The 25,337-nt window shown below is 37.8% G+C and overlaps 1 pseudogene; it reads right to left on the bottom strand.

The window, feature by feature from the left end:
- LOC149184256 (transcription factor bHLH94-like) lies at positions 1-25,011 on the bottom strand (annotated as a pseudogene).
- Positions 25,012-25,337: the final 326 nt, after the last annotated feature.

The raw sequence follows: 25,337 nt of genomic DNA, 5'->3' as shown, positions 1-25,337 counted from the left end.
CTAAGAAACACAGCTTCTCACTAGATTTGTACTGTTGGAATGGATGATACTGAATATCTGATGAACTACACTTGCTATTTCATTTGTAGATGTCAATTGACATTCTTCTTCAATCTTGACATTGAAGGAGTAGAGCACTGAAAGATCAATGGTGGTAATATTCAAGTGTAAAATTGTCATATTGAGATTCTCAAGAGCCAAGATGACTTTGAGAAGTTGTCCAGGCCTCTTTAGAGAGAGAACTTTGAGACTGGCATGTGTTTCAATCACAGTCACCTCTACATCAACGATTGCAGACTTGCTTTCTGCAGTAATTTCATTATGTTGATCCAAATTAGAGCTTTCCATCTCACATTTTAGTTCTGTTCGTTGTGACAAATATGAAGTATACTGTGGAGAGAGGAAGAAACCGTTGAAGGGAGTGGCATTTGATTTGGGACTCTGAGATCCTTCCAGTTCACATTGTTTTCTACGCTTTTGAGCTTGAGCTTGAAGAGACTGCAAGAGCTATTCTAGTTCTTTAACAAAGTCAATTGCACCTCCAATAATGGAGGCCTCATCTCCCCTTTGGATGAAAGAGACCGGCATCAGGGAACATAGGACTGTTAAATGCTCGTTCATTTGCTTTCTCCTATTGTGCTCAATAGCAATGTGAGTCATCCTTTGGCTCTCAACTTCTTCACTGTTCTTGCAGACCTTGGAACGCTTCCTCTTCCTAATTCACTCACAGGTGGCTGTATTGGCTTGGTAACCATTAATATTCCCCAATCTCTTGTCGTTGCAACTGTATGAAGAATTCACAGTGTTGTTGCATCTGTTAGAGGCCACTCTAGGAAGTCAAGATTCACTACTAAAAACAGTGGGAAGATTTATCATTTGGGCACAAGTTCTGTATGGAATTGTCAGCTGAATGTACACATATGTATCCTCCTTGATGTGCTTGTAAGGTAAAACCAAGAGCCTCTCCTGGACATTCGTTGAAAGGAGCACAATACAAGATTGAGCTAGCCCACACTAGAGGTTAACCAGACTATAACTGCACTTGTTCATTTCCGAGCCAACCCAAGTATTTTTTTGCACATAATGGTCACCTGTAGCCTAACAATGATTGCTGCCACAACTGATTATTCTTAAATAGAGCTTGAAATATTCCAGCAAGGTCACTATATTCATATGTTTGATGGCAAAGCGTTTGACTTCATCTGTAATGAGTTCAACTCCTTAATGCATTACACCCTTTCCATTCCATTAGTCATATGGAGCAAGTCAATGCCATGAGAAGTTGAAAAGGTACGAGAAAATGTTTATTTTATAATATTCAATGCCACAATATGCCCTGAGGAGAAAGTAGGGGTGTAACGATTTTGCACAAGATTTTTATCCTCACCATGATGCTGGACCGAGGTCTATGTAACCAGATTTGATACTGACCTATTTCCTATTTTGAGTCTTATTGTTTGCGAATGAACAATATACTTTTCCTTGTATATGAATGCAACCAACCATTGTTGTGTGTGGATTTAGAGAATAATTGTAGAGTTAAAAACTTACTTTTGGTTCATTCCTCAAGGAAGAATATCACTTGATTGTTGTATTTTTCTGGGAGAACAAAGTTTGAGAATAACTTGCAGTGCAATTAGTTCATAGTCATGAACAAATTTCAAAGTGTAAGTTTGACAATGGAGAATATGGCTCAAATTATTGAAGTATTAGAATTATTGAAAACTTTGATGCATTCTACTGATCATGATACAATGAAAATTAGCAAGAACACTCTCTGTGATATTAAAACCTACCTGCAGTATACACAAGAAAAGATAGAATTTTTGAGGTATGAATCTCATCTATAGCAAGAAGAATTAAAATAGAAGAGTCATCATTCTGAACCTGTTTCTGTTCAAAACAATGAAACAGACTCCCATAAGAAGCAAGTTGATTAAGATCCAGTGACCAATAAAGCAGGAAGGTTACATGCAGAAGTAGAAATTCAGTCTGCATTTCCCAAGCCAATCATTAGACCTTGGGAAGAGCTTGTCCAAAACAAACAAAAAACTGGTCTTGGATATGACAAGGATGTGTCCTCTCATATTCCAGATTACTCAAAGCCCATCCAGTTTTAGAGTGATAGATTCCTTCATTACAGTTCACCTTCAGTTGTTCCAAATTCTGCTCCTCTTCCACAACAACAACAACAAATTGTAAAATGCCAACACTGTGACCTAGCTGGCCATAAGAAAGATCACTATTTTGATCTTCATCCATGTAAGCGCTGTCATAAAACCAGTCATTCTTCAAACAAATTCTTTAGAAACAAACCCCTTGCGAGAACAAAGATTCATCTTGGATGGATCGCTTCTTGGCAATGGGCATCAACAACCAAGAAGATATTTTAGTCATATGTCCGAACTTGGTCTAGAGTATTGAACAATCTTGCAGTTGAGTATTCTCCATCATCTCACCTTATATCTAATAGGGGGGAAATTATGGTCATCTACAAGCTTCAAAGCCAAATCAAGCGAGCCTGAGCCACAACCTGCCATACGAGATTCAGAGTTGTAGCCAAAGACAAAGATGCCCCTAAGCATGCCTTCAATGGGTGCTATCTCTTCAATCAATTTGGGCACTTCCTCTAGCAGAAGACTTCAGCTTCTTACCAGTTTTGGAAGAGTTCCAAGAATTGCATTAAGCATTCCAGAGTTGTTGGTCATACTTAACCCATCACAGGTGGAGACCTCCCTTTCATGGTTAAGGTTTCTGTCTTCAAAACATCAGGAGCACTTCCTCTAGCAGAAGACATGAGCTTCATGCCAGACTTGGAAGAGTTCTAGGAACTGCACTAATCATTCTAGTGTTGGTGGTCATCCTTAAACCACTGCCCTTTATACCAACATTTCAAAGAGCACATTTAGCCTAGTGTTACCATCTTTTTTACACATTTTTTATTACAACTCTCTTCTTGGACTCATACATACCCATTAGGATTAAGGGGGAATATTGGACACCTAATCCTCTATGGGTTGGTGTAGAATGTGAACAACCATGAGAGTCCAAGAGACCTTGGGATGTGGAACCCAACGGTCACACGGATTTACTTTAAATGTATATCATTGTCAAATAATAGATGAACTCTCCTACTTATCTTTCCTATTTGTCTTTTCCATGTGTGTGTTTAACACCACCTATATGTTTTAACCCTGTACATAAATTACATACATATGAATTCCAAAATAGAAAATAAACAATGAGAGAGCATAACACATAAAACACATATACACAGAGATTTCCCCTGGATCCCAAAACCGAGACTACCAACATGATTTCTCATTATATTCCTTTCAATGTTATAATACATATTTATACATGCCGAAGCATCCAATACCATGGACCGAAAACCATTGCGTCAAAAAACTATATGCGAAAATCATGCACAAAACCATAGGTGGGTTGACGGGTGCTACCCCGTAACCCATAAAGTGGGGTGATGGGTACACCTCAAACCCCCTGTGACCTCCCCTCTAACCCCCAGTTAACTACGTGGGCTAGTCATGGAAATAATATAACACAACCCAACATTCTCCCACTTGTTGTTTTCTTTCCACAGGGGGCCACAAGAGAGCTTAGTAATTTATTCAGCCTTGCAATGCCCATTGTTTCTCTACACGAAGGGAACTTCTTAGAGCTCACAGATTTTTTCAATGCATCTGCAGTATTCTTCAAAGTGTCCACCTTTACCAGCAACACGTTTTTGTCTTCTATCATATCCCTCACAAAGTCATACTAAACATGAATGTGCTTTGTCCTTGAATGATATCCAGAGTTCTTTGCCAAGAAAATTGCACTTTGGCTGTCACAATCTATCCTTATAGCTTCCTGTACTAACCCCATACATGAACACAATCTCCGCAACCAAACTGATTCCTTGCTTGCATGAGTGGCTTCCATGTATTTTTCCTCTGTATTTGATAGTGCCACTATAATTTTTTTCTTACTCATCCAACTGACTACACTATTAAATAGGTTAAACACATACCCACTTGTAGATCTTCTCTGATCCAGATCTCCAGCCTAGTCTACATCAACAAATCCATGAATATCCAACACTTTGTCCAATCCTGGTCTTCCTTGGTAGCACAAACCATAATCACTAGTGCCACACAAATACCTAAAAACCCACTTCACTGCTATCCAATTCTCCTTCTCTAGTTTAGACATAAAGCTGCTCAATACTCCCACTGTATGTACAATGTATGGTCTAGTACAAACAATTTCATTCATCAGGCTACTGACTGCACTTGCATATAGAACACAGGACATGTCCTCTTCCTCTTCTTGTGTCTTGGGACACTATTCAGCAAATAACCTCACACCTACAGGAATAGGAACCTTCACCGGTTTACTGTCCTACATATTAAACCTCTGCAATAATGTCTCAACATATTTCGTCTAGTTTAACTAGAGCTTCTTCTTTGTCTAGTCCCTTTTAATTTCCATGCCCAAAATATAGTTTGCAGCACCAAGATCTTTTAGGTCGAATTTGGAGGACAAACGAGTCTTCAAATCCTAGATAATTTCTTTGTCATTTCCAACCAGCAACATATCATTCACATACAAGACCAGTAAATAACATGGTCACCAATTAATTTAAAATACACACAGTGATCTTCTTTTCTTCTGGTGAAGCGAAGTCCTCGTATTAATGTATCAAATTTCTGATACCACATTCTTGGTGATTGTTTTAACCCATACAGGGACTTCTTTAACTTACATACCAGTTCTTTCCTAGACTTCACCACAAAGCCTGCAGGTTGCTTCATGTAGATCTCCTCTTCTAGATCCTCGTGAAGAAATGTTATCTTCACATCCATCTGTTCTACCTCAAAATCAAAAGCAACAACAACAGATAAAATTAATCTAATAGAAGTTACCTTGGAAACAGGAGAAAAAATATCACCAAAATCAATTCCCGGCACCTAGGAATAACCTTTTGCTACCAACCGAGCTTTGTATTTCTCCACTTTTCCTTCTGTATTTATCTTCTTTTTGAACACCCATTTGATCCAATGGGTTTCCTTCCAGTCGATACCTCCACCAGATCTCAAACCTCATTTTTGTGCAAAGATGCCATTTCATCAACCATGGCCTCTTTCTAGAGTTTTCCATCCTTTGAATCCATCGCTTCCTTCACAGTTATGGGATCATCATCAGTAACATACAAAGTAAAATTTTAACAGAAAGTAGATGGACTATACCTTTCTAGCTACCTTCTTTCTCGAACTGATCTTCTCATAGCCAGAATTTGTGGCTCTTCATCTTTTGATTCCTCCTCTGCTATAGAGTCTGATTCTTCCTCCTTTAGCTCAAACTCTATCTTCTCAGGTTCCTTTGGTTGGAATTCATGTTTAATAACATCTTTCACCTCTCTGAACACCACATCTTGGCTATACACAACCTTCCTTGTTCCGGGGTTCGAAAGCTTATAACCCTTTAAACCATCCTTATACCCAATAAAGATGCACTTTTCAGATTTACTATCCAACTTGGTTTGTTTCTCCTCTGGAACATGTACATATGCATGACATCCAAATACCCTTAGATGTGAAAGAGACGGTTTCGTACCAGTGCATACCTCTTATGGAGTCATATCCTCCAACGGTGATCAAGGTGACTTGTTGACCAGGCAACATGCAGTATCCACCACCTCTACCCAGAATTCCTGTCCTAACCCGGCACCACTGAACATGCTCCTTGCCCTTTTCATCAACGTCTTGTTCATTCTTTTTGCAACTTCATTTTTATGAGGTGTATATGGAGTAGTCTTCTACCGTGATATACCACATTTCTTACAGAATTCTTCAATTTCCTTGATACAAAACTCTCCAACATTATCTGTCCTCAGCACCTTTATCTTCTTCTCTGTCTCATTTCCATGAGAGCCTTAAATTCTTTAAATCTGTCAAAGACTTTAGATTTCTTCTTAATGAAATATATCCATGTATTCCTTGAGAATTCATCTATAAATCATACATACTACACAGAGTTACCCAGTGATGGAGCCTTCACAGGTCCAAACACATCACTGTGAACAAGCTCTAATATCTATTTTGCCCTCTTACTACCAGAGGGGAAACTCACCCTATTCTTCTTCCCATATACACAATTTTGATAGAAATCAAAATCCAGAGTGCTATTAATCATACCTTATACCAGACCTTTACCATGAAGTATTCGAAGGCCCTCCTCTCCAATATGTCCAAGCCTTTGATGCCACAACATGGTCTTTTCTCCAGAGACCACTAGATTTTCTTCTCCACTTTCAGGAACCACAGAACTGTTGAACCCATCAACAACTACGCTATCTTGTAGCTTGTACAAAGTTCCAATTTGAACTCCCGACATCAATACTAGTGCTCCCCGAACCATCTTGTAGGTATCCTTCTTGAACACTGTTTTTAAATCTGCATCATCCAGCTTGCTAACATAAATCAGATTTCTGGCTAATGCAGGAATATGCAGAACACCCGGAAGTGTTCTAACACTTCCACCTTGCAACTTCAACTTTACTTTTCTACGACCAACGATTCTAGCCTTCCTGTCATCGCCCAAGAAGACATCACCACCATCATATTTCTCATACTCGCAGAACCACTCTCTATGGGGAGTGAAGTGAAAGGATGCACCTGAGTCAATCAACCATGCCTAATGATCTACATGTGTACTTGAAGAAGCCAAGTACACAACTCCACCTTCATCTGAGGTGGTTTTCACCTCTACAGAAGGAGCATCATTAGATCCCTTTCCTTTATCAGGAGCTTTAGATTTACAGTCCCTTTTGTAGTGCCCTTCCTTTCTGCATTTCCAACGCACCACCTTTACAAGTTTTCTTGGATATTTAGATCTCCCTCTAGATTCAGATCTCCCACTTGATGACTTATTTTTGTTTCTGTTCTTCGACCGTCCTAGTACAAAAAAGGCATCACCATTATAGCTCTCCATATTTTTCCGTCTCATCTCCTCTGGCAGCAAGGCTGAGACTATTTCATCAAATTGCAAGGCAGTTGCATTACTACCTATTGCAATAACCGAACTATCCCATGAATCTGGTAGAGAACACAATAAACTAATGCACCTATCTTCATCTAAAATTTTAATATCAATAGATGCTAACTGACTTACCACAGTACTAAATGCATTTAGATGCTCTATCACCAAGTCTCTATCTTTCATCCTCAGGTTATACAGCTTTTTCCGCAAGAACATTTTATTCACTAGAGATTTAGATTGGTACAAAGTCCCTAACTTGTCCCACAAAGCCTTCGTCGTAGCTTCCCCTGATACATTCAGCAATACTGAATCTGAGAGACACAATCAAATTGTGTTCTTTGCCTTCCAATCCAACTTCTTCCATTCTTCATCAGACACTCCCATTGGTTTAGTACCTAGATCTACCGCGATCCACTAATCTTTATCCGCCAACAGATCGTCCATATTGAGTTTCCACAACTCAAAACTATGACCATTAAATTTCTCAATCTCTATATTTCCACTACTTGCCATATTATTTCACCATCAGAATCAATCTCGCAGATCTCCCACTGAATATGGTCTACCACAGGCCCAAGTGAAACCCCTCAGCAACAGAGGCATCCCCTTGAAGCCAAAACATCTCTGATACCAAATGTAGGTTTTAACCCCCTACAGAAATTACCTGCATATGAATTCTAAAACACAAAAAATAAACAATGCAAGAGAATAACAAATAAAACACATATGCATAGAGATTTCCCCTGGATCCCAAAACTGGGACTACCAGCTTGATTTTTCATTATATTCCTTTCAATGTTACAATACATATTTATACATGCCAAAGCATCCAATACCATGGACCGAAAACCATCGTGTCCAAAACCATGGACCGAAAACCATCGCGTCCAAAAACCATGTGCGAAAGTCATGAACAAAACGATAGGTGGGTCCGCCCATAAAGTGGGGTTACGGGTACCCCTCCAACCCCCTGTGACCCCCCCTCAAACCCCCAGTTAACTACGTGGGCTAGTTGTGGAAAGAACATAACACAACCCAACACCACTGGCTTCCTCTTGGGTCTTGGCACAATTTCCCACCAATCATTCTTCATGATGGATTGGTATTCCTCCATCACAGAATCCTTCCAAAAATATTGGTCTATGGGTAATTTCCCAAATAACTTAGGAGACATAAGACATGGTTTTTCTAGGCTAGGAAGTTCCCATAAGCTAAGGATTAATAAGGGAACATGATTTTCCTAGGAAAAATATCATAATTCCTTAAGTGGTGAAAAACAAGCATACTCTAGGCTAATGAAAAGTCACCTTCATTTTATAAAATGAAGAATTCCTAAAGCGACTTTATAAAAATTAAAATGGTAAAATGGAAAAAAGAGTGGCTACTAAATTATAAAAAGGAAAAAGTGAGGAGTATCTCCTTATTATATCACTTGCATTTTGAGGAAAGGAGCTCTTAGAGAGAAGCTTAAGGTTTGAGAAATCCTAGCAATGATTTTTAGCTTCAGTGATGATGTTATACACCGTAGTTGGTCAAGAGAGAAGAATAACTTAAATTTCTCCCTTGAATTTCAAAAGAGAAAAATATTTATGGAATATGATGGAGGTAAAAGGTGTTATAAATTGATTTTATCTTCTCATTTTGTGTTTTCCATATACCGTCTTTTAGGTAGAAGTCTAAGCCAAAGTGGTTGTTGAAAAGAGGCTAGATATCTAGCTCATTGTGTTGGATGAGTTCACTAGAATAAAGATTGGCTCTGAATGAGAAGGAGAACACGAGTTTTTTTGGGCTTGTAGCATGAATTTCGCTTACCAATGGGGTTCAAATAACCCATGATACTTGTTGGATAAATTCTATAGTAAAGGGTTTGTGTTTATTGACCAAAGTGACACAATTTTATCTAAATTGTGCCCAAATCCGTTCTGATGTGGCTAGACACAATACTGTAGCAGAAAAGGAGTTTCCTTCCTTCATCCAAGTTATTGTATGAGTTTTTTCCTTGCTAGCCAAGTCATATGGTTGTATTAAGCATAATTTTTCCTGCATTTTGGATCGTGCTAAGCAATAAATAGGTCTGTATACCATTTTTGTGTGAGGGATTAGGTATGTAGTGAAAGGGAGCATGAGTTCGATGTCCTTGAGGATGAATTTAAATTATGAGTGTCGATGAACTTTTTAGAATATTACTAATCATGTGATTGAGTTGTTTCACATATATTTGGGTCGACGTACCAGTTTCCTATTCTTTATTCACAGTACTACCACTATGTGTATTTTATAGTTAGCGTAGCTTGTTTTGTTGAATTTATAATAGTTGGAGTTATATGTAAATATAATTGTGTTACCTCATACTATAATTAGTATGAGTTTTATGTTGGCTTAATCTCTTTACATCATTCTCATTGGAAGGGAAATGTAAGCATATTTTGATTTTTAAGCTATTTATTGTGATCTGATTGTATTTTAGTTGAATATTTCTCATATATTGTTGTTAAAAGATCCATTGAACACATGTGTGGTACTGTGTATTTAACATTTTGAATTAAATAACTCTGAAGAGCATCTATAACTATAGACACACCAACTGTTTGACGAAATTTATTGATGAGATATTCCCTAAAACTTAGAAAAAGTATTAGAAATTCAATATGCTTCTAGAGATGTATCTTACAATGGTATTAGAGCATGACATTGGAAAGATATGGGTTTGAATGATAAATTATCAGTGATTCATTAGCTCATAAGACAAACATTTCAGTTCGGTAACTTATAGAAGGAGCGTTCAAATAAAAGATCCCACTCCCATTTGGGAAGAAGAAGAGTCTCAAAGAAAAATAAGAGAGGAATAAGAAATCCCTAGAAGGGGAAAATGGTTAGAAGAGTCACTTGAAATGGAAGAGCTATACATGGGAGATAAGGAGACTCAAGCGTTCAACAACCTTCTTAGTGAATTGAATGATTTTGATAACGGCCAAAAGGACATGGTGCTTCTAATGAGCAAGATAGAAAACAAAGGAGCTTCCACTAAGGACCTTGAGAATGGAGAAAGATATAATAGTGGTGATGGTAGCAAGCTTGTACTACCATTCAGAGCCATTTCCACTTACATAGCAGTGCACCCAGACCAAACATGTCTCAATTTATATACGAGGCAACAAAAGACCATATATAGAAGACAATTTAGGGGATTCCTTATATGGATTATTCTAAGTATAGAGGATTTAAACTTGATTTCCAAGCTACTATGGGTTTCACAATCCTTTTACACCTCCAATTCAAAATCAATCCTAAGGGAGCTCAAAAGGCTATGAGGCAAAATCACAATCTACATAAGGCATTGGGGAAGGTGACCACTCCTTATTTTCATGGGTGATCTAGATGCTCATCTTAGTCATGGGTATAGAAGTTGGATACATATTGAACAATGTAAACTTTGAAATGGGTACTATAAACTCAAAGTGGGAACTCTAGTTAAAAACGCCCAAAAATGAAAAATAGTGCTAAAAATGAAAAGTTTGTATAGTGGAACGATGTTTTGTTTTAGGGTTAATTTTCAAACATGTTTAAAAAATGGAAGTAAATCCCATTCTTTTTTGCAAAAAAATATTGCTTTTGAGCAAAAAAACACATTAATGTTTTTGAGGAGAAAACACACTAATGTTTTTGGTAGAATAACATTTTTCTTTCCTACGGATAATTTCCAATATATTTAGTAATGAAGATAAAGATAAAATAATTGGATTTGAAAAAAAATTAAAAGATATAAGTTTTCAACACAGTTAAACCATGAAATTATGAACAAATTACATGACTAAATTAATCAAAAGGTCAATACTTGTAGATTGGATGAAACATAAATTATATCTCTAACTTGTTGTTGCATTGTAAATATTCTAAACAATAAAACTCATCATAATTAAAACATATAATGCAACAAACATAAAAATAACTCATAACTTCATTTAACATGATATGGAAATCCATTTTTTTTATTTCAAGATACGATGCAAACATTAGTTAGACAATTATTCAAATCACTCATATTTTCTTGCACACCATCACAATTCACATCTTCAAATGAATGACTGGATGCAGATGAAGATGTTCCATATTCTTATTTTTCATCAACTAGTGCCCCATATGAGTCCACATGCGTGTCACCATTTTAAAAGACTCCCATCTCAACATTATCTCTTCTAGTAACAACCTCTTCAAAATATCTATCGCCTTGAAGCGAAGAGTTCCTATGTTTGTTAAATTGAATTCATAAACAAATATGTGAATATCCCCCAATTTTAAGAGGTATGTGTGATGATGATTTATATTTGTACCCTTGCATTTTCTCTTTCCGCCAATTTTTTTATCAATTACCATCTTTGGCTTGTACACACCACTGAATGGGTGTGTATTTGTGACATACCAATGTACTTTGACACCTGCAACATCTTCATTTTCTGTAATGACCTTTATAACCTTAAAAACCTAAAATTGATAGCCATTAGGATCTCTATTAGCTAGCACTACGATCACGAAAGCCTCCTTAATATCCTCTATTGAAGCTCTATAAAGGTATTCCATGGCTTCGTGTTGTGCACGAGATTTTCTGGAACCAATATACATTTCTCTATCCTCTACCTATGAAGAATTAATAATACCTTGAGATTGTTGTCGTTCAATAATGTTTCTTTCCTCATGTTCATTTGACACATTTTGTGGCCAAATAAATGGAGTTTTCAAAGGTAGATCTTCATTTGTTGTTCTTGAAATGATATGACTTTGATTATTGAAAAACGACTCCCACAAAACTGAATCAGTAATATCAAAGTACGCATATGTATATATAATTACATTTTTTAATTTCTTCTAGGAAATCAAAATAATTTATATCTCTATTCTACCTGCGTGCATTATGAACTTCAATAGCTGATTGTAATAACAATATATTTGATGCAAATATTGGATGATTTGGAATGAACTTCAAAAATTAAAAACCTCATGACGACGCCCATTCTACAGTAGTTGAATACTGATTGACCCATATTAATGTTTTCCCATCAATTTTTATGATACGAAATTGATGTTGGAAGCTAATGCCATTAAGTTGTTCAAGGCATTTTTGCTCACCATCCGATCCCAGAATAAACCTTCGCATGTCAACAGTCTCTTCCAACACATAAAAAATAGGCTCCAGCATGTATGATTTCTTAGTACATTCAATTAATGATGGAAAGATCCCAACATCCTTCCTCCTCAATGTGACTGAAAAATTATTGAACATCTGATCAATATGGGCATGAGTGTGCCCAACAGGAAGGAAACTAGTCTTTACCTTCTGAAAATTCTCAATTCAACAAGCATAATTATATATCCAAAACCAATCTCATTTTTATTTTCACGATAAGTGTTGTCCAATTGTAGATACAAAAATTCAGGATGGTTACCAAACCAATGAGGAAGCACACCATGAATTATGGTTATTGTCAGATTTGCATCATTATGAATATTTGGAGCCATGAAGAATACCCTTGGTAAAATTTTCCTATTGAAGACCATACAACTAACCAAGTGATACTGAATAAAATTTTCTTCCTATAAATTTTTGGGTGTGAGAACAAAATGTGGTAGAAGTGCTTTATTCTGGTCCATACCATCAATCATCAAACCCCAAATATTTATTTAGATTATCGTAACACTTCTTTCAATGCTTGTACAAAATTTTCCTTTCACTTATTTGTTGTTCGTGATGATATTGAAGCTCTTTGACAATGGAATCTACAAAACATAAAAGAAATTCATTAATAAATAGATTTTCATAGTTGAGGACTATACAATTTTAAAAATTAATGTTATGAATGCTTACCTCTTTCTGCCCCTTCACATTTATGCCTTTTTTATCTAAGAGAAGCACATGTACTACAAATCCCCATCCTTGTCTTCTTAGGAATACATATATTGTTGATTTCTTTCTTCCATATCTTCACAAAAGTTTTATATGTAATAAATTGACCATTTCCTTCAGCACCTTCTCCATATTCTTTGTATAAGCTGTAGATTTCTCGTCCTCAGAAATTATCTAGAATATGTATTATCTCTCTATTTGGCATACTGTTAGGTTCCTATAACACTAGTGATTACCCAATTACTATTGTAGTTATATCCCTTATTAATATTTTTGTGCCCCTATTGTCCCCATATTGTTATTACTATGCCCCATAGAATCCCTCTATTGTTATTTTTGTGCCTTTATATTATTATTGTTAGGTCAGTTGGGTTATATTATTACCCCTTGGACTCCTATATATAGAAAGGAGTTTTTGTCATTTGAATCATCAAAGAATCATTCATTTGTGTAATGTAAAGGAGGTTTCCTCCTCGAAGAGGCTGAATTCTAAGGCGTTGATCTATCTTTTCTATATTTTTGTGAGTTAGTTTCATAACATTTGGTATCGGAGCTTTGGATTCTAAGGTTTCGCTGCTTCAAATAGGTCATCATGGAATTTTCACTATAACGTTTTTTCCTGTGACGTTTCAGAAGAAAAAAAAAACTATTTGAGACGAAATCACAATAAACCTTGGGTCCGAATTTTAGAGATTTTTGCGCTATATTTGTGGAGATATGATCCGAGGAAGTTGGTCTTTTTGAAGACTCCTGAATTACATTCCAAACAGGTGACCTGGGGAAAATCGTCATAAATTTCTCTCTGAGCATCAGATTGAAGTTTCGTGAGAAAGTATAGAAAGAGGATGGACTGTAGTTTCTCGTATATATTTTTTAGAGCCAAAGGTCAAAACAGGGACACGTGGCATGCCGTACAAGTTCACTCTACTGAACTAGTCTATAATTAGGTCCCTGTGGGAGATTTGGCATAACTCTTCCTTGGAGAATCCAATTTGGATCAGACTGGTGGCATTGGAAAGAGGACACAGAGGGCTACTACAGAACGCAATTTCAAAATTGGATGATCCGAAATTACAGAAATACATCAGAGGCAATATCGAGCTCCTACAAAGTGAAAAACGTTCTGTAGATTTTTTTAAATTTTAGCTTAAGCTTAGTTTGAAAAATTATTTTGAAGGAATTCAAAGGGCATAGTAGAGCATTATTATCAGTAACTCATGCCTCGAGGAAAGAAAATGCAAACACCTAGTAAGCAACCTGAAAGTTGTAGCATCACTTATGAAGAAGAGGAAGAAATGATACATAATATATCAAAATTACAAGACCAAGTGCAACAAATGTGACTCTCACAAAAGCTAACAGAGGCTAAGGTAAATGGCATGGAATCTAAGATAAAGGGTGTGGAAGCTAGGATGAATGGCATGGAAGCTAAGATCGACGATTTGAAGACAGACATGGCAGATTTAAAGACACATTTGACAAATTTTCTACAAGAAATACTTACTAATGGTGAAAGGGTAGTAAAGGAAACTCATGATGCGAACAAAATAAATGTTAATCACGATTTCATAGACTCTATTGTTGGATCAAAGACCCACCATATTCCAAAAATCGATATGAGGAAGTTTGATGGAAAGGATCCCGCAACATGGATATTACAGATGGAGCAATTTTTCGATCTCATTAATGTGCAAAACGCACAAAAGTTACATATTGAAACTTTATATTTGGAACCAAATTAGTTTGTATGGTATCAATGGCTTTTCTCTCGTAAACGAATTACCACTTGGGCAATTTTTACGGAAGAATTGACAACACATTATGAGGATACAGAAAGCAACACTTTTTTTAGCCAAGTGATAAGTCTCAAACAAAAGGGTTCAATAATGGAGCACATTGAGGAGTTCCAAAAATTGAACATAAGGGTAAAAAATATTTCAGAGGAGCATAGGATTGATGTGTTCATAGGGACTTTAAAGGATAATATCCAGCACGATGTTCGCCTTTGGGAACCTGATTCATTAGAGAAGGAATTCAGGTTAGCAAGAAAAATGGAAAGCAAAATTATGGCAACCAGGAAGCATACCACTCACAACTATAAAGATGGAAGTGTTGTTGCCCCTAGTTTTCCACAAGCTATAAGGTTGACACCACAACAATTGGAAAAAAAATAGCAAAAGTTCTTTGTTATAGTTGTGATAGCAAAACACTAATGGTCATAAGTGTGCTGAGAAGAAATTATTCTACATAGATTGTGAAGAGGAGGAAGAAAAGGAGCAAGAAGGGTCAAAAGAAGAGGATATACTCCAGGAACAAAGCCTAGATAAATAAGAAATGAATCCGACCATATCTTATAATGCATTGGCAGGAATTACCACTCCTCAAACCATTAAGATAGAAGTACATACCAAGAAGAAAAAGGTAATAGTGGTTATTGATTCAGGAAGTACCCAAAATTTTATTCATTGTAAGGTAGCAAAAGAATTGAATTGCTTCCCATATCCGCACCAGAGTGTCAAGTGATGGTTGCAAATGGAGGAATAATAAATTACTCTATAAAGTTCCATAATATCAAGCTATCCATGGGAGAATATGTATTGACTATCCTAATGCTTTCCATTCCAATGGGAGGTGCTGATGTTGTACTAGGAGTCCAATGGCTACAATCCTTGGGTACAATAGCTATTAATTTTCAAAAAAATTTCATGAAATTTTCCACGGAAGGAAAGGAAGTTGAATTAAGGGGTATTGCAGGGAAACTGAGAAAGATAATCAGCTCTAATGATATGACAAAGCTTCTAAAAAAGGAACAAAGAGGTGTAATTGCACAATTATGTTCGCTAGATGTTTCCACACCAAAATCGTCTATTTCTCCAAATCTCCAAAAAGCCTTGGACAATCGTTCCAAGGTATTTTGAGGCTCCCAAAGGTCTCCCACCTATTCGTGATCATGATCATGCTATTTATCTGATTCCAGGAAGTGTTCCTCCAAACATCAAGCCGTACAAATATCCCTATGCCCAAAAGAGTGAAATTGAACGTATGGTTGCAGAAATGCTAGAGGCTGGTATAGTTCAACTGAGTCAAAGTTCATTCTCTTCTCCAGTAGTATTGGTGCACAAGAAGGATGGATCATGGTTCATGTGTCCAGATTATAGGGAGCTCAACAAACTCACTATTAAAGATAAGTTTCCCATTCCTGTCATTGATGAATTACTGGATCAATTACATGGATCAATTTACTTCACCAAGTTGGATCTTCGTTTAGGTTATCATCAAATTAGAATGAAGACTGAAGACATTCCAAAAACAACATTTAGAACTCATGAGGGTCATTATGAATTTTTGGTCATACCTTTTGGCCTTACCAATGCACCTTCTACATTTCAAGGTTTGATGAATTCCATTTTCAAACCCTTCCTTAGAAAATTTGTGTTAGTATTTTTTGATGATATACTAATGTACAACAAGTCTTGGAAGGATCATGTTGAACATGTTGACATGGTGCTACAACTATTGTAGGAGAAACAATTATATGAAAAAGGACCCAAATGTTTCTTTGGAGTACAAGAGGTGGAATATCTGGGTCATATTGTATCTCATGAAGGAGTTAAGGTAGACCTTAGAAAAATTAAATGCATTAAGGAATGAAAAATCCCCACATCCATAAAGCATCTGCGAGGATTTCTCAGGTTGACAGGGTATTATCGCAAGTTTGTTAATAATTATGGGAGAATAACAACACCTCTAACAACATTATTGAAGAAAGATGCATTTTCATGGACTCCAGAAGCAACAAAGGCCTTTGAACATCTTAAAGAGGCATTGTGCCAAGCACCGGTCTTAGCTTCATCGGACTTCACAAAAGCTTTATTTTGGAATGTGATGCTTCAGGAAATCAAATTGGTGCTGTTTTAATGCAAGATGAAAGACCCATTGCTTTTGAAAGTTGTCCAATCAAGGAAAGTTTTTACACAAAGCTATTTATGAGAAGGAAATGTTGGCAATACTACATGCACTTAAGAAATGGCGACCCTACCTAATGGGAAGACACTTCAAGGTAAAAATGGATCATGATAGCCTTAAATACTTTTTAGAACAAAAATGATCCTCTGAAGAGCAACAAAAGTGGGTCGCAAAGATGTTGGGTTCTGACTTTTAAATCATCTACAAAAAGGGAAGCAAAATGTGGTGGTAGACACACTCTCAAGAAAGGATGAGGATGTGGAAGCATTATCATGTGCCATTTCTATTATCCAACCAGATTGGATAAACAAAGCAAGGGAGGAATGGAAGAAGGATGAAGAAGTGTGGGCACTTATTCAAAAGTTACAACAAGATTCCAGTACATCTGATACATTTAGCTGGAAAAATGATTCGTTATGGTACAAAGATTGCTTATACCTCTGTAAGAATTCCCAACTCAAACAAAAGATTCTTATGGAATTGCACACTTCTCCCCTAGGAGGGCACTCAGGATTTTTAAAAACTTACCATAGGGTTAAGAAGGATTTTTTTTGGGATGGCCTTAAATCGAATATTCAAAAGTTTGTGGCAGAATGTTTGGTTTTCCAACAAAATGAAGTTGAAACAATTAAGGCCCTGTGTCTATTACAACCTTTATCCATTCCAAGCCAATGTTGGGAGGAGGTTTCAATGGATCTTATCACAGATTTACCCACGTCTAAGGGAAAGAGTGTCATTATGGTGGTAGTTGACAGACTTACCAAGTATGTAATGGCAGAAGTGTCCTCAGACACGTAATTTTATTAATCAGAAAAAAACAATTACATAATTGAATTTGCAAGAGTTTACACCTGAACAACACAAATACTCTTGCAATGAGCTATATATAAGCTCCATTTCCTAACTACCTCTAGTTATGGATCACTTATTAAATAACAAGTGTCCATTTACAATAAATGCTATTCAAACCAACTAGCGAACTAATCTCCTAAAATAGAGCCTAAGATACAACACATTTGGAGAGTCATATCTAGTTACAACAATATGCTAATTCTAAAAGTCTCCATTAAATAAATAAACATTCTAGAATAATAATTATTAATTTAATATCTTAAATTAATAATTATTTTATTCTAATTTTATAACCTATGATAAAATTGTATTTTTGGATCATCTAACATTCCCCCTATGATTCAAAGATACATTACAACAGATACCAATTTCATCCCTGAACTTAGTAAATTTTATTCTGCCGAGTGGTTTCGTGAAAATGTCGGAGATCTGATCTTCGAAAGGACAGTAAACTTGTTTACAGACATCTTTGGCAATGAGAGACATGATATGATGATACTTGGTGTCCACATGCTTTGTCTTTGAATGAAAAACTAGGTTCTTGGAAAGTTTGATGGCTGACTGGCTGTCAATGAATAATGATGTAGCTTCTGCCTGAGAAATGCCCAAGTCTTGCAAAATTCGGCGCAACCAAACAATTTCACATGCTGCTTCCCATGCTGAAATGTACTCTGCTTCTGCTGAAGAAGTGGTCACTGTAGCTTGTTTCTTACAACTCCAAGATATTGCTGCTGACCCCATGTTCATTAAATAACCTGATGTTGATTCTCGATCATCAATACTGCCAGCAAAGTCGGCATCAAAATATACACCAAGTACAAAATTTCTAGTCTTTGTGTAAAGAAGACCAAAATATTTTGTTCCTTGGATATATCGAAGAACTCTTTTGGTTGCATTCCAGTGGCTGTCTCGTGGTTCCTGCATAAAATGTGAAAGAATATTGACTGCATAAGATAGATCAGGACGAGTATTTGTGAAATAAATCAAGCTGCCAATCAACTGTCTGTAAGTTGTACTGTCCACCTTTTCCCCCCCTTCAAATTTTGAAAGTTTCAAGTTTTGTTCCATGGGGGTAAGAACGGGCTTGCAATCCTGCATGCCAAAACCCTGAAGAACCTCTGTTGCATACTTACTCTGAGAAATGAAAATATGATGTGGACGTTGGAAGACTTCAAATCCAAGATAGTAGTGAAGTAATCCCAAATCTGTCATCTTAAAAACTGCACGTAACTCATTTTTCACCTGTGCAATATGATCATCATGGTTGTCAATAATGATCAAATCATTTACATACATAACAAGAATTACCAGATATTTTCCCCGTTGTTGCACATACAAAGTATCATCAGATTTAGTTTGTTGAAAACCAACTTTCTTAAGGTATTCATCCATCTTTGCATACCAAGCTCGGGGAGCTTGTTTTAATCCATATAAAGCCTTGATCAATTTGCAGACTTTATGTTCTTGTCCTTCAACTTCAAAACTTGGTGGTTGGGTCATATACACTTCCTCCTGTAAATCCCCGTTGAGAAAAGCACTTTTCACATCCATTTGATGAACTTTCCATCCTTTTTGAGCGGCCAATGCAAGTGTTAATCGGATGGTGTTCCATTTAGCTGTAGGAGCAAAAGTTTCTTCATAATCAATGCCTTCCTGCTGCAAAAACCTTTTGCGACAAGTCGTGCTTTATACTTTTCAAGTTCTCCCATTTGATTATACTTAATTCTGTAAACCGATTTGCATCCTATGGGTTTAACATTTGCTGGACAATCAACAAGTTTCCAAGTGTTGTTATCAATTACTGCTTGATATTCTTCAACCATAGCCTATTGCCATTCTTTATGTTTTACTGCTTCTTTGTATGTGGAAGGTTCAGTAAAATCATTTTCTATCAAGGCAAAATTGCCTTCACTTCTATGTGCCCTTCTGGTGCCAGTTTTATTCTGTTCATCAGGCTTTACATCTTTCAAAAGTTGAACTTCCCATTTCGGAAGTTGGTGCTCACTTGTTTGCGCTTCTGTAAAGTCCCCATCATTATAAAGAGGATTAATATAAACTGATGTTCGTCGTTCAGGTGAAGAATGTGAAGAATCACTGTCAGAAGAACTGCTGCTGCTTGGAGATGCAGATTAACTGCTAGAAGACCCAGATGATGTTGTTGATGTAGATGGACTGGATGACTCATCTTTAGAGGAAGGAAAATCAAGTTCATACCAATTTGGTGAAGTTGGTTGACTTTGCATTTTTCCATTTCTTTTACTTCCCTTAGTTTCTAACTTGTGAAGAATATTTTCAATTTCTTCAGCACTCTTACTCTCTGTTTCATCAAAAATGACATCCCTGCTCACAATGAATTTTCCATTGGTCAAAAGACAATACCCTTTCTTCTCATCAGAATAGCCAATCATTGTGCATTTTAAACTTCTTGAGTCAATATTAGTGTTAACACCCAGGTTGTTCCCTATGACTCCCAAGGAAATACGGCCGGGGTAACCACTAACCAATCTTTGGATTGCAGTGCCTATCCACAGTGTAATCAGAGAGGGCTCTCTCTTTATGATTTATCTCTGTTTGTGATAACTTTAGGCTAGTTATAAATTTCAGGTTTGCTTTAAGTCTTTTGTTTGGATAGTAATTTCAAACAAGGTGCTTGTATGTTTTCAAAGAGTTCTAGTCCATTGGGCTAAGGAGTCAGTGTTACTTAAGATGTTTGATGTGTCGCTGTGATACCGTAGTGATGTTGCAGAGCCGATTTAGTGTCTGAGAAATAACGTTTGAAATAGTGATGGAATGGGGTGCATTGAGTTAGTGCAAGGAAATTAAGAAACTTACAGCTTAACTGTTTGAGTAAGAAAATGAGAATATTTACCTAGGAGCATTTAAGTATTTCTAGGTGATATTCATACACATAGAATTAAGTGATACATGAGCAATTAAGAATTCATGTACATATTTAATCCAGAGGACAAACATTTTCAGCAGCAAAAAATTGAGGACAAGGTGTAATAGAACAAATCTTGTACTATTGTTTCGTTCTTACTGCTAGCTTAGTGTGAGAAGTGTGATTTGATAAACATAAGAAAAACAAGAACAGAGTTTTGAAGAAAACTTGTTATCTCTTCAGACGGCATAGGAATTCTGCATCAACACATAGAGCATCCTCCTGACATCCAATAGTTTCCGGAAATCACTGAGCTCATCAGGCCCTTTGTATTAGATAATTGACAAAATACAATACAAGTCTTCTCATAGAGAAAATTACCAACCCTTTATGAGTTACTTAGGGGAGTATATATACAAAAATTACAAAAAATATCAACGAAATTAGTTATTATCTCATTTATGATATGCTAATCTCAAAAATACAGTAGCTGAAGGAGTGAATGCAGCCGAAATTCCTTTATGCTTCAGTTGTCAAATAGTCAGAAGATATTTGGTCTTTATGACTGTTGGAGTCGGTTGGAGATGCGCTGTTCAAAACTTGGATGGCTGTCATCGCATATGTGATGAGTCACTTTTGGCTGCTTTTAAATACTAACCCCTTTTTCGCTGTTTTGTCTTCTAGTGACCTGGAGCTGGTAGTGACCAAGCAGTTGGAGCTACCGTGGCAGAATCTGAAGCATTGCTTGCCACCAATCTTCCTTTGGCATCTGATGCCTCCGAATTTTTATTAAGGTCTCATCGGCCTCTGTATACCGCCAAAAGTTAGGGGGGGTTTCAAACAGATGATTTGCCTCATTCTCAATGAAGAATAGGCCTTCTAGTTTTGTGTACAAGCTCTGCCCTGTTGTAGGCCCTGTTTGCTCAGTGGTACTGCCCGATGCAACGATTTGATTTTCAATGTAATTGGCCATCTTGTTGGTGAATTGATCTTTGGTGATCAATTTTCCCGCGCTGCTCAGTAGGCTAGGCAGTCCTCTTGCTTGCAGCATCCCCATTTTGAGTTTATACTCCTTTACCTCAGCCTGTATTTCATAGCATTTTCTCTCTACAATCTGCACATAATTTCTGAGGGTCAGCACCCTTTTAGTTGTGAGGATGGCCTCTGTCCTGTTGTTGATGCCAATGGCTGCCAGCTCCTCTTTGTCCTGCCTGTTCAAAAATTCTATCAGTTTGTTTGCCTGCTCAGGCCTATTTCCCAGCACTGTTTTGGCCTTCTGGATTTCTGTTTGTGCTTGGCCAATCAAATCCATATGCTCATGGATTGTTTTGATGGATTTCCATTGTTTGGTGATAGTTTGGCTGATCTTACCCCATAGAATTCTTTTTATGTCAGCCATGGCACTGTCCAGATTGAGCTCCTTCTCCAGGGCCTTTATTTTATCCTTTAGGGCCTTTATTTCTCTGCCCTGTTCTGCTACAGTTACCTTTGATTTATCATATTTGGCATCCAGTTTTGCCAATCTCTCCTTTGCTTTCTTTATCTCATCTGCCTGGAGCTCCATAGCCTTGACCGCTTTGGTCAATTCTTCTACACTTGGGTGGGCATCTGGAGCCGCTGTTGTACCTGCTGCTTTTGTTGTGGGGTCCAGTGGTGCCCCTGTGGTTGTTGCTGTTGTCGAGGTTGTTGGAGGAGCTTGGGATGTAGATTCTCCCTGTTTGTCCTGTAGAGCTTCTTCAAGCTCTTTCTCCAATTCTTTGATCCTCTGATCCTGCTGTATTAGGAGGTCAAGTTGTTCATCGACCTGCTTTTCCTTTTGTAGTTCTGCTGTCTGAGGGTGTTCTGTGGGTGACAGCTTTAACCTCTTCTTTAGTGCATTGAGGTCATCCTCCTTTTTCTTCATAAGGGCCCTTACACCCTTTGGATCCTTAGGATCATGTCCTAGGTCTATGATAATGTCCTCCAAAGATTTTATTCTGTTATCTTTGGCCAGGGAGGACATTCTCTCAAAATCCAACTGAGTGTTGGTATTTTTGAGTGACTCCTTTAGTTCATGAGCCACAGTTGTATTCTCCACCAAGGTCGCATAGACCATTTCTCCAGTCTGTTTGTGGAGTTCAATTTGATCCAGGGGGTGGATGTCCTTTGCCCTTACCTCCACCCTTGTCTTCACATAGTCTGCAGCTGATTTCGGCTGTGGTACTGTGGGCCTGAAATGACTTAATATCATTTTCTCTTCTTTAATGTCATAGACAGACATTAATCTTTCTTGCTGGGCTGGTGTAGCATTCATAAATTGTTTGTACACCTCCACCCTCAGTAACTCATTAGCTGCCTTGCTTTGCTTGAAAGAAGCCTTAGTGCTTTTAGGCTTCTTGCTTCGCTGAGAAGAGGATGATACCTCCAAAACAAGTTGCAGGCTTTGTTCCTGTTGGAATGAGCTGGTACCAGTGTGCTGGCTTGCTTCCTTGTCTTTCCTTGAACTGTCAAGGAATTCCTCAGTGATGTCTTCAACTTTTGGGGAGTCAGCCCTTTGCCTTTTGGCCTCTCGCTGATGGGAGGATCCACTGATAGGAGTGGACTCTTCTCTGTCTCTCTTAGTACCCCTCTCCTCATGGGCTGGGGTCTGCAAAATTGGTGCTATTGGTTGCTCTGTTTGTGGAGGAGGAGTTTGATCTTGCTGGTGTTCTGTTTGCTCCTCTCTCTGCAGCTCATTTTGCTGTCCAGTTTGCTGCTCAGTTGAAGGGGCAGCCTTGTCTTTCACTGCCTCCTCTTCAGCACCCATTATTCCTTTTCCTTTGTCTAATCCTGGTGCTGTTGTAGAAGATGCTTGTGTGATTGGTGCAGTCCTTGAGGTCGAGGTCCCTTCTCCTGCTGAATGAGGCGGTTTGAAGGGTACCTGCTGCACAGAGTCTATGTCAAGAGTCTTTTCTAATTCCTTGACATTCTTTATCATCACTTCTTCTTCAGTTAATTTGTCAATTATAGAATCCTGTAGCCATTCCTGCTGGTTGGAATATTTTTCAATATGGGGATAACTGCAGTGCTTAATGCCAACTAGTCTGTATTTTATTCTTCTAGCAGAAATGAAACCTTCAGGGTCATAAGGGACCCATCGAAAGCTATATGACAGCTTGTATTTGTCTTTGAGGATCTGGTGAGCCTCTTCCCAACCTTCCTTTTTATTCATGATGAAAGGGCCCAGCTGATGTTTGAACTTGAGGTGGGCTTTCTTTTTGGAGCTGTGGAAGTGGGTTAGGTCAGACTGAATCAGCTGCCTATAATATTCAAGGGAAAATATTCTCATAGGCACATACTTTGGGAGCCTGAATGGACAAAGCTCACAGCCATACACTCTGATGACAGTATGATCCTCATATAGGTACCAGTCACCTATTTTGGATTTCTTGGACAGCTGCAAGGCTTTCTGTATTTCAGTTGACATTCTGGGAGGAGGAGCCCTCATTAATAAGCAGGAGACCGGGTATACAAACTGGTCAATAAACTCAGAATAGGAATAAGGTGACTTGTGGACCAGGTGATAGACAGATGTCCAGAATATGACAGATCTTCTTTCCCCTCTATAATCCAGCTTTTGAATGTAGCATGGAAAGACCTGGGACTGATAATACATGAAAAGATGATAGATGTAAGAGGAGTACTTGAACACACCCTGTCTGTCCACTTTGCTCAATTGGTCATGAATTTTGTTGGCTATGAACTTGGCAAAGTTGAACTTACGAGCAGGGGGTTGGCCTGGACTATAAACAGACAACAAAACCAGCATTGTCCCATCCACATACTCACTGGTTCTGTACCCCAACACATAAGAGATCATATCTAGTAGCAGTCTGCCTGTGTCTGTAAAGGAGACATCCATGTAGGGAGGTGGCCCTGCAGGCTGGCATTGAGGCTTCATGAATGTCGTGGTGACATTCTGCAGCTCCTCACTAGTCATTTTGGCAGCAGCATCCAGCAGATAATTCATGGAAAAGGGGAAAAGCAGCTCAGTCTGGTGAAAGTGAAGCATTTTATTAATGGATTCAGGATTGATGTGAAAGAGAATGCTCCCAGATGGAGACTTAATGGATCTTTGCTGCACATCATAATTTTCAGCACATAGACGCACAATCTGAGGGAAAACATTGACAGAGGGGAGGCAGTAGTAAGGAAGGTTGGACTCCCATATCCCATAGGTGTCCTTGCCATTCAGGTAGTCTTCCCTCAACTGTCTGAAGGTCTGCAGGAAATCCCTGTTACCCACAAAGTCTTCAATTAGGGAGTCCCTGTCAACAAGGGGCAAGGCCTCCAGGTCCTTGTTTGGTGGATTTAAAGGAGTGACATTTAGAGCTGTAGGTGCAGGGGCAGCCATTTGTATAATCTGGTTCTAAATAGTGTAATTGCAGAGGCTTGCTAGGCTCCTCAGAGTTCAGTAACAGCCTCAATGTTGACAATGCTTGAACTTTTATTCACAGTGAAGAAGGCTAGCCTGCTTCTGCAGGTTTTAATCAATTCTCAGGGACTTTGAATTGTTAGGAATGATGTGCAGAGGGTGTGCAGGATTTGGTTTGCAGCTGGCCTGTACTTGGAAAAAGGGAACAATGCCAAGTACCTTGAGGACAATTTTATTGTTCTGATCTGCGGAATGACTGTTTCAATGTCAAATTGTAGTTCAGGGGCAATGCAGGTTGCTTTAGT

The sequence above is a fragment of the Pinus tabuliformis genome, chromosome 3_2 (genome assembly GCF_031772625.1).
Source record: "Pinus tabuliformis cultivar Carrire ecotype Pingquan chromosome 3_2, CPIR1, whole genome shotgun sequence".
Taxonomy (NCBI): Eukaryota; Viridiplantae; Streptophyta; class Pinopsida; order Pinales; family Pinaceae; genus Pinus; species Pinus tabuliformis.
The sequence above is the reverse complement of the archived record's forward strand: the minus strand, read 5'-3'. Positions and strand labels throughout refer to the sequence as shown.